At 37.7% G+C, this 10835-nt stretch overlaps 1 long non-coding RNA gene across 1 annotated transcript; it reads right to left on the bottom strand.

Moving 5' to 3' along the window:
• Positions 1-1354: 1354 nt before the first annotated feature.
• Positions 1355-10374, bottom strand: LOC127537479 (uncharacterized). Its single transcript, XR_007947137.1, has 3 exons — positions 10063-10374; positions 5522-5564; positions 1355-2792 (listed from the first exon to the last, which is right to left on the bottom strand). It is a non-coding gene; the product is annotated as an uncharacterized LOC127537479 (long non-coding RNA).
• Between the last annotated feature and the right edge of the window lie 461 nt (positions 10375-10835).

The following is a 10835-nucleotide window of genomic DNA, read 5'->3' as shown; positions in this document are numbered from 1 at the left end:
CGGGATGTGAGGTGGATCCACCTGCGCAATCTTCCAGCTGGTGTGTGATTTATAAAGGGGAAATTGCATGCAGCTGTGCTTAAGCACAGTTTTATAAATCAGGGGCGAAGGGCATACCCCCATTTCGGATTTTCGGCGTACGCAAACTTTAGTATGGATCCTACGCAGTGTTTTATAAATGAGGCCCCAGATGATCAGATTTTGGCAGTGACGCGGCTTATAGTCCTGATCCATGGAAAATTTCTTTATCATTGCGAGATAGTGGCACGGCGTCACTGTAACTATGACAGCAAGTGAACACTATGTCAGCTGCCTGCTGAAGATCCCATGATTACGATTCTACTACAAATCCACTACTGCGGACTTATAGGGACTTATCCGTCGGAAATGATACAAGAAACAATTGATTAAATTGTGGTGGTGTTTCCAAGTCCCATCAAGTCCCCCCGCCCGCTATGTGATTCGTATACGTACATAATGTGCACATGCATAGCACATGCCTGGGCTCAGCGCAAGGTCATTTTTTTGTGGTTACATCTATATTAAATGGCCGCATTCTACGTATGTTGTTGTTATTTCTGATCATCAATAACTAATAAACAAACGCTGCATTTCTGGCAATGCCACATGGGGGAATGAACAGCCTTGGCGGAGTACTGCACTCTCTGTCAAATGTCCAAGATGCATCATTTGTGTTACACAGTAATAGATTACTGACTGATAATGCTGCATTTATTAGGAAAATTAATAAAATCTGCGACAACTGTGTGACACCGAATATTCATGCCGAGACAACCTATCTAGTATCTGTCAATGCTGAGTCTGAATCCAATACCATTTTTGTAGATAATACCCACTTCAAGTATTGTGGCTGTGGTGCCCCTCACTGGTCATCACTGCTGCTGCCATGAAAAAGCAGGTAGTTCCACGCTGACAATCAGAGCATTATGTTGGGATTTATCTATTAAAGGGGCACCATGGCAAAGACTTCTGTGACATTTAATGACCATTGGCCATCACACATGTTATAAAAAAAGTTGAGTAATTATGAGAGTGACCTTAAATCCAGTGGCTCATGAGATAACTGCTTTTGCAGTTTGTAGAAATATATTGTATACTCGAAGGTCCTGGGGTCTTTCTGTGTAGAGTTTGCATGTTCATGTATGACAGTGAACATAAATGAAGGATTAGGTAAGTTAAATGTGATACTAGTCAGTTTAAAAATGCTTTGATCAATCTCAGGATTTGGGTGGGGACATCCCTGTTTCTAACGGGACACAGGTTTTCAGACATAGCTTCAGCTTGTAATCGATCGAATATCGATCAGAAAGAACTGGATTTGGAAAAGATCTGGTGAAAGGAAGACAGTTCTTTTAATTAATTTAAATCCCAAACTCTGAACAGAACCTCGTCTGGAGCAGGTTATTGTCAGTTAATAAGGTGATCTAACAGGTTGAAGAGCTGACAACTCCAACTTTAGGCTCAACATAACACGTTAATGTCTCTTCATAGTGCAGCCTTCAGGTGGTCCATAAAAACACAAAGAGGGGAAACAGTACAAGGAAAAGGGCGTTTATAAAGCATATTCTTGTCTTTACAGTGAATTCATCAGCATTTGTGTGATCTCTCATATAATTTAGCATTAAGCTGCGGAAAAACAACATCAACAAAGACCCTGCAAGATATTATACCTCCTGCAGAGTTCCAAACTGCACATCTGGATGTGTGAGGACAGAAGTGCCCTCCCAGAACAGTGGAAAATGTGATCGATGGTTATAATAACGCACAGTATTTTAAGCACCAGCAGCTGCACTGAAAGTACAGTTTGGCTTCCCGTGTGGCCGTCACAGAAAGTTGCATCGATGTTGTGTTTTTATTGATCAGAGTACTATTGATGGCCGCCGTGACGCAGTTCGCTGTTTGACCCATTTATTTTGCCGCCCAGGGCAGCGTTTAGATGAGCGGCCCGCTATCGATTCAGCCTTCCCACATTCATGCTCAGAAATACCATAAAGAGAGAATTCTGCCTTCTTCAAAACACAGCGGACAGCAGGGGAGAAGCTGAAGAACTTCACACCTACTGTACTGTACTTTTTACACAAAAGAAGAAGGAGTGGACTCTGCATGTGTTTCTTTACACATCGTTTTCTTTGGCGAAGTTTGGCTTTTTGAGAGCTATTCAAAGTGAGAAGTTCTGTTTTTCCCGAAGTCAAGAAGACGAGGAGGAGTGTAAGAGAGATGGAGATGGGAAGAAGCGAAAAAGAAAGAGTGGGAGGAAGAAAAAGTAGGACTGAGGAGGAGGAGAAGAAAGAGGAGAAAATGGCGATGGGCGGAAGGGAATCAGCAGAAAGACGAAGAGGGGAGATGTAGCAGTCGGAGGATGGGCTGTCAAACTCACTCAACACTGAGTCATTGGCTTTTAGTGTTATTACTATGACGTGAGCCAACTAGCCATGTTAATATGATGAGTCAAAGACATGTTGATTATGATGAGTCAGTGTATGAGGAGGCGGCGGCGACAGCAGAAAAAATAGCAGTGACTTCATCTGGACGGCCATCACACTGATTATGTCCTTAAGCCGTCGGCGGAGCGGAGGAAGGGCGCTTTAATCTTTCAGACGCTGCCGGTTGGAGGCCGAGACCGACGCCGTCTGTTCGTCGTCCGACCACTCAATCACACGGACCCACGTTTTCACGCCAAACAGAGCCGCTCGGGAGGCAGAAAGTAGTTTGGAGCAGAGTTAGAATGTCGAAGAAACAAGCAGCGGTCAGTCAGTCCAGAAGCTTAACACCTAAAAAAACAGAAATCATTGTTTGTTGTGCAGTCCAGAGTGATCCAAAGCTGCATTCTATAAGAAGTAATTAATGGAAAACATCGTGATGAAACAAAAATTATCAAATTTATTGGTTTTCATGACCATTTAAGTTTCAAATGTTTTAATGAGTTGTGTTGTCATAATAATGTTGCATCAACTCAATATTTAAACTCAAATTTCAGTTAAAATCAAATAGAGGTTTAGTAACTGAAAGAAATGATCTCAATAACCTCAAGTACCTTCCACTGTGTTTCTGAACGTGTCTGGATAGTATCATACGTTTAATAAAGAATGCCATAGAAAAACAAGCTTCAGACTGCATTTAATGAGTTGTACTGACATAATAATATTAGTAACTGCATCAACTCAATATTTAGACTCAAATTTTGGTTAAAGTGCAAATTAAGGTAATGCAATGAAATGAAATTCAAAAGGTCAGGATTTAAAGTCCCTTCACTACGTATCTGAACGTGCCTGGATAATTTCAAATTTCTCTGATTGTAGAGGAAAAGCTAATTAGCCCAACTCATTGTAGTTTGTTGGTTGAACATAATTTTTTAAGTTGTCATAACTCAAAATGATCGCTGCTACCTTCTTTCATCTAGAATGACCCAAAGCTGCACACTAGAAAGTACAATCTATTTCACTGATTTAATAAACTATTTAGGACCAACCATTATTTTTAATGAGTTGTGTCAACATAATAATGTTCCATCAGATCAATATTTAGACTCATTTTTCAATATACGGTAATAAAATTTAAGTTAAGGTAACGTAATAAATTAACTTGATAACTCCATTTTTTGTCACTTTGAGGTCAGGATTTTAAGTTATGTATCTTAATGTTATTGGATAATTTCAGACATTTAGTTAACTCTTTGACACCTATTGTCGTCCCAAATTCGCAACGTACCACTTTCATTCAGACTGCAACCGAGATAGTGTATCCCTTCCCCCAGTTTGTGTGTATTCAAGACGTACCTTGGGAACCTTTGCAAGCATTAGTTTCTTGTAGGACCAGTCGGAGTGGGACCTAATTATTATATATCTGTTATTATTATTATTATTATTATTATTATATCTGTTCTATGTGTAATAGATAAATTAACTATTACACTTAATTTAGCATCAGCTGGAAATCAAAAAGACACTGAAAAATGTTTTTTTATTTAATTGTAAATAAATTCCAGGCGTCAAAGAGTTAAATACAACTGATAGTACGAAGGAAAATCTAATTAATCTAACTCATTGTAGCTTGTTAGTTGAACATAATTTTGTTAGAAGTTATAACTCAAAAGATTGATTCAAATCGTATGAGTTTTCTCAGATTTTCGCTCCTTATTATTAGTGCCTTTCAATAAAAAAAGTTATGTTATTATAGTTGTGTACCTATCTGTGCATTTCTACCTTTTCTCTTCTTTGACTAAAGTTTTCATTGAATTTAAGCAACTAAACAGACTTCACTAAAAATTGTAACTGTACTGTTTTACTGTTACTTGTTGAATCATAGATAAGGAGTAAAAAACATACATTACATGTTGACCAAACAACAGGCCAGTAACAGCAAATAATGTCCACATAAAAACCTACAATTTTTCAGAAAAGTAATTCCCTTTATTTTCAAATTTTTAAAAACAATGTTTACTGTAAACTTTGAATCACGGGAAATATCGTTATGTTGCTGATATTTGTTGTTGTTTTAAAAAACATAAAAATCAAGTATCAAAAATAGGTTGTATAGATAGATAGATAAGAACTGTCATTACACAGATTTTTGGTATTTTAATTAAAGTTACAGAAAATATTTCTTAAATCCATGGAGAAAGTGTTCATTTGCGTGTTGACTGTAAAACAATAGGCCCAAATTGTATACATTAATATATATAAATGAAATAGGATAAAAAAAAACTGTTAAGCACAGGAATTATTTACAAAATTTGTGACTGTAAAATTAAAATCAAATCAAAATCATTTTATTGTAGATATTTATTTAAAATTCTGCAAAAAAATGTAGCATTTGCTTTCACTAGATTTTGTAAAAAACTAAAAAAATTCTATCCTCTTCACAATCGTGAAGCTGTTAGTGATTCAGCTGCAAATCAACAGTCATGTGACAAAATTTATTGAGTTTGAACTTGGCTGAACTGCAGGATGTGTGTTTGATTCCAGTTTTTCTTTCAATTTTGCAAAAATGAATAGTCACATCATCATTTTTTTCCCTTCAAAGATTTATGTCTTTCTGTGTCATGCTGCACAGATGATATTTCTGAGTCCTCTCTCCTTCATGGTTGTTCTGGTTTCATGGACATTGCAGTGGAAAACAAGCCCACAGTCAGTTAGAATCCTCTTTTTTTTTTTAGGTTACAGAGCCTGAAACATTCACTGAAGGCTGCCTGGTGCTGCTCTGGTTAAACTGGATGCAGGATTGTTGTGATTCGTCTCTGTTTGCATCAGATCTGGTCGAGCTGCCGCTGAGAATTTTTAGAAACAGCCTTTTCAGAATTTTGGTAAGAAAGAATTTTGTGTTTTTGGATTCTCTCCAGTGTTTCTGATCCGTTGAGTCTTAGGCGGCTGAGGTTGGATTTGGGTTTGTTTTTTTAGGTGGAGATTTAAAAAAAACTATTTGTCCTTAAAGGTTAAACAATTGACCAAACATATAGAAAATAGTTCAACAAAATAGGTAAAAGAGACTAAATTAGTCTCACCTCGTGGATGCGTAAAGTCAACCATGGTGTTTACTAGATTCTTCTTTTGTCCCCAAACAAGCAGGAAGAAAAGAAACAGAAGAAAATCAATTAAGGCAGTTTAATGGCTGCTGCTTAAATGGCTCCTAGCCCATTTGTTAACACTGTGAAACATTTGATGCTACTTTAATTATTTAATATCCGCTTTCAAGTCCTCGACTCCACCGTTCAGCCCAACACTCGACATGTAGCCATCACTGGAGTCCCCATGGTGAAAGCTTTTATACCGTCTATGGATTTATAGCTCACACACATTCACTCAGTCATTACACACACACACACACACACACACACACACACCACACACACACACACACACACTGACTGACATTCACCTCCAGTGACACATTGTCTCTCACCTCACCTGCTAAAAAAAGAACATTTTTAGCAGTATTTAACTGCAATTGTATGAAAAATGTACTACTATTATACAGATTACAGATAATAACTGAGACATCTCAGAAATAAAGTATTCATTTACATAACCTTAAAATATCCAGGCCAAAACCTTAAACAATGTTTGTTTTTTGCTTTATTTGATCATCAGCATGATTGATTGATTGATTTTCGTGTCTCTTCACACAAGCGTGCCCAACCCTCATGGGTTCACAAGACCCAATATTTAACATATGTAGAAGTATTTGTGTACCGTATATATGAAAGACTGAAAGTCTTGTAACTGTATTTTTTATAGATTTCCTAGTTTTTGTTTAATTACAGATTATAATCTAGTAAATCAGTTATGTAAGATCTATTATTTTAAATGTTAATCCTGAAAATAAAACAAAACAAGCCAGAACTATAAATTATCATAAAAATCTGTAGTTTTACCAACAACAATTTGTTCTATTAGAAGACTATCAAGTGAATTTTTTCTGTTTTGTTATTAAATCAGCAAAAATGAAATTGTTTAATAATATTTGTTGTTATTTGAAAGAAAAACAATTTAACAGTTTTTTTTATAAAGATTTTCCTTGTTTTGTTAAATTACAGAACACTCGCGCACAGGAAGGACTATCGTACGAGTCAGGAACATGGCCTATTGCATACAGGATTGTAAATAATGTGAGGCTATGAATTTTCATACTCATCCACTTTACATACAGGAATTCAATCTGCAGCACACGCAACAGCATCATGCATTTATTTATATGGCACCTTTAGAGCTTATTCTAAGAGGTTTGTGGACAAAAAGTAAGAAAACAAAAAGATGGAAGAGATAAAGTGAAAATAAAACACATTAAAGCACAGACACATTTAAATTACAGTATAGAGAATAAGTAAAAGTGGCATTTTAATAAAAAGCAGTGGAAAAACAAGTTTTACTCACCGAGCTGCACCGCCTGACTTCTGTTTCTCAAACTAAAACCCTACTTGAGTGATTATTAACTCATGTGTGCTGTTGAGGCTCAAGATGTTCTGCAAAGGGACAGTGAAGCTTGTTCATGGATGGACATAGTGCATTGACGTTAAAGGAGGCTATGTTGTAAAATAACACAAGACCAATGTTTCTCCTGTGACCTTTTTTTGGTGAGAAGTTCCAGTGGAGTTGTTTCCAGGAGTGAGCAGTGTAACGGCTAAGAAACATTTCACCATGTTTGGTTTAAACTCCGGACACCACTGGCTGATTGGTTTCTGCTTGTACTCTACAAGCATACATTCATTAGGTCCCGGCAGTAACTCTACTGACTCAGGATTTTGCTTGACATCATGCAAACAACATCAGAAGGATGCAGATTTGTAATTTCACAGAACCAACATTGGGTCGAAATCAACCAACCCATCAAGAATGACGCAACTTTAACGTGATCACCACTGAGAAAGGCCCGTACAGCTACAACCAAGAGACCAAACAAAGCTCCACCACTTCCACTTACAAAACAGGAGTTTAAATTAGCATCCAAACGTGGCCGGAGCAGCACTGAGAGAGGTGCCGAATTTTAATCAGGCACAACTTTAGGGTCATTCCAGAATTGGAGGACATTTGGGATTCAACATTTTTGAAAAATAAACCTTCTCTTTTACAATTTTCTGCTCCATATCCATCAATAATAGGTAATAAACTTTCAAAGGCTTGATTGTCTCAGCTTACACATCACTGGTACCATTTTTATTCAATGTTTTCTGTGTTGTTTGCTAACCCTACTCTAGGGTTAGCAAACACAGTAATGGGGTTGCTAATCCATGCTAATGTGATCTTTTCTCAGCAGTAGAAGCTAGATATTTAGCTAGCTGTTACTGCTGACCAAGAGGACAAACTGACTGATGGAAAACAGTCCAAAGAATGAGTCTGATCCTGATAGTATGAGGTAGAGAGAGACATTCAATCAAGGCTGACAATGTGATGAAATATAAAATAGAAGAGAGGACATAACTTTGTTCTTCCCATTCTTTTAGAAAACTGTTTGATGATGTTAATTCCAGCGTTTCATGTGATTCACTATTTTCTTCTTCTACCAGATAAAAAGGTGATGCTAACAGGGTCGTTGTGGGATAGACGTTCCATGGTTAATAATTATGATCCCCCCCCCCCCCCCCCCACACACACACACACATGTTTGTACTTCTATCTTAGTGAGGACATCCATAGGCGTAATGCATTTCCTAGAGCCTTACCCTAACCTTAACCATCACAACTGATTGCCTTACCCTAACCCTAACCAAACCTCAATTCATACCTGTTCTCTAAAAACTAGTCTTCACCCTCAAACATGGCTGTTCAAAGTGAGGACCGGCCAAAATGTCCTCACTCTGTAAAAATGTCCTCACTTTGATAGTTAAATGCAGAAAATGGTCCTCACAATGTAGCAAGTACAAGAACACACACACACACACACACACACACACACACAATTACAAGAAACATCAATGAAAAAACAATACCAAAGAGGGTCTTTAAATTTCATTTTGACAGTTTTATTTGAGATTGAATTTGGTCATCAGGGGTATGGGACAAGAGAAAAATAGCATTTTAGGAGGAACTGCAGACTTATTTGGCGTTTTAAAAATATTTTCAAACATTCTTTTCTCCTATTTTTTCAGATTCTGGTCTCAAAACAAGTAAATTCACGTAACAACTACATGTTTAGTATTTTGTACATGGATTATTTGAAACTTGATGAGTAGGACATAAAATGCCCTCAAATTCTGGAATGACCCTTTAGCTTCTTACGGACTCAACCTTTTAATCGCGTTTTATATCTGATCTGTTTTGGGACGACATGCTGCACTTAAATTTCGGTAGCGTTCAGACCGTCTGCTTCTCATCCTGCATCTTCTTTCTGCTCGTCTGATTTAACCAGCACCGCAAAGCACCTCCAATCAAGCTAAATCCATCTCATTATCCAGCTTATTAGCACTTATTAAAAGTGTTGCCAGCCCGTCATTCAGTGGCAGCTCCTGGGTTTTGTGCAGTTCACCCACGTGTCTTCATGTCTCAGTGTTGAAAATAGTGAATTTAAGACATTAGGGACTCTTGTTTGGGCTAATGCCTTTTGTAATTTGTGAAAGAAGTGCTACAATCTAGATAAAGTTGCTACTCCTTTTGTAATTTGGTTTTGGATGGCACAGATAAGTTGATTTTGGAGCTTCTATTTTGTTAAAACAGAACAGGTAAAGGTGATTATGGCAGAACTCTTTTGGTTATAGTATTTTTTTTTTTTTGAGTTGTCTCTTTCTCCCTCAGTTCCCTCTTTTTTTGTTGAATTGGTGATGCTTAGATTGTGGTAATTACCCACATTTAGAGAAAAAACATCTAGATTTCACTAGAAATAAGTGCAAGGATTGGACTTTTATGTTTTTATGCATTTTGATGCATTGAAAGGTCCTTTTTAAACTGACATATAAACTTTTAAAGTCGTTAGCAAAAACTGCAGTCCACCTCAATTAAATGTTAGACACATTTTATAGACACTTTAACCGCCGTCCTCCCATTTTATTCGCACTTGTCATGTCAGGAAACATTTTAATCGCGAATAAATATTTATACGACACACTGAAAGCCTGCGTTTGTATATTACAGCCACAAAAGAAAACCATGTCAGGAGTCATCTGAGGCTTCTGGCTGCATTGTTTTGGAAAATTACGCCTGAAATTCATTTATGATGTCAGTTGGCATCTCGTCTGTAGTTTGGCTTCATTTTCAAAACCGATCTGATCTGCTTTCTGAGGTTTTCTGTGAGCTTATTATTCATGTAATCTTCTGCCTCGTTCAGATTTCATCAGTCTTTGTGGGCCTTTCTCTCATTTACTAATTTGCTGTATTGTCCTCGCTGTCTTGTTTCTGTTTTTCATTCACCATCCTCCACCGCTGCCATTGTTTGCTGGCTTTCATTCCATTTTTCTCTTTCTTTGTTTCTTTTTTATTCACAAACAGCTCCTCTCGCTATCTCGGCATACGGCTTTCTTTCACATCTTTTCCATTCATAATATCTGATTCCTGGTTGCTGGTATTATCCCGCTCCGTCTCGTCTTTTCATTCACAGATTCTACCTCCTTCTTACCTCAGTTTCTTTTTTCTCTGCCATTCACAAGCTTCAGTTCATGCTCCTCTTGCTGAAATCCATCTCTCTGTTTCTATTGTTTCATTCTCTACTGGTGTAGTTTCATATTCAGAGGCCCTTGTAAAAATTGTTTTCATTTGCGTTCTCATCTGTGACTCATTTCCACACTTCCTCGTCACATGCGCCAGTCGCTGCAGCCGTTGGGGCTGCACCGAGCACAGAATACTCTAGTAAAAGAATGATATGGTGGATTCAGTCAGACTAATCCCATTAACTGCTGGGATAAGAAAAGAAAACAGTGGGGGATTCAGGACAGAGTCTTTATTCTGATAAAACTGAACTGGACCACACACAGTGTAGGCGGGAGGGGGAAGCTTGTTCCAAAAATAACTCACGAGGCCGAAATATGCAAAATTGAGTAAATATATAAAAAACTTCATCCCAAATCCATTAGAAGCAGCATCTGGCCTTTGCCTCTCGACAGGTTTTAAGCAGCGAGGGTGAGCAGGAAGCTAGAGGGAGAATTAAGGGTTTGACATGCAGACGATCCTCAAATAAAGAGGTCTTTGGCCACGGCCTGAGAGAATATTACACTTGAAAACTGCTTATGAGGCAGCAGGGATCTTCAAAGTACTTTGTAACCCAAAAATTTCCAATTAAAAGTCAAAATCCTTTCATGTTTTCTTTTTTCTCCTCACCCTCTGTGTGCAGCAGAATGATGTAACGTTGAAAGAGACGCTCTCACGGTGGTGAGTCGAGGCCGATAACGAACA

The sequence above is a fragment of the Acanthochromis polyacanthus genome, chromosome 15 (genome assembly GCF_021347895.1).
Source record: "Acanthochromis polyacanthus isolate Apoly-LR-REF ecotype Palm Island chromosome 15, KAUST_Apoly_ChrSc, whole genome shotgun sequence".
Lineage (NCBI taxonomy): Eukaryota > Metazoa > Chordata > Actinopteri > Pomacentridae > Acanthochromis > Acanthochromis polyacanthus.
The sequence above is the reverse complement of the archived record's forward strand: the minus strand, read 5'-3'. Positions and strand labels throughout refer to the sequence as shown.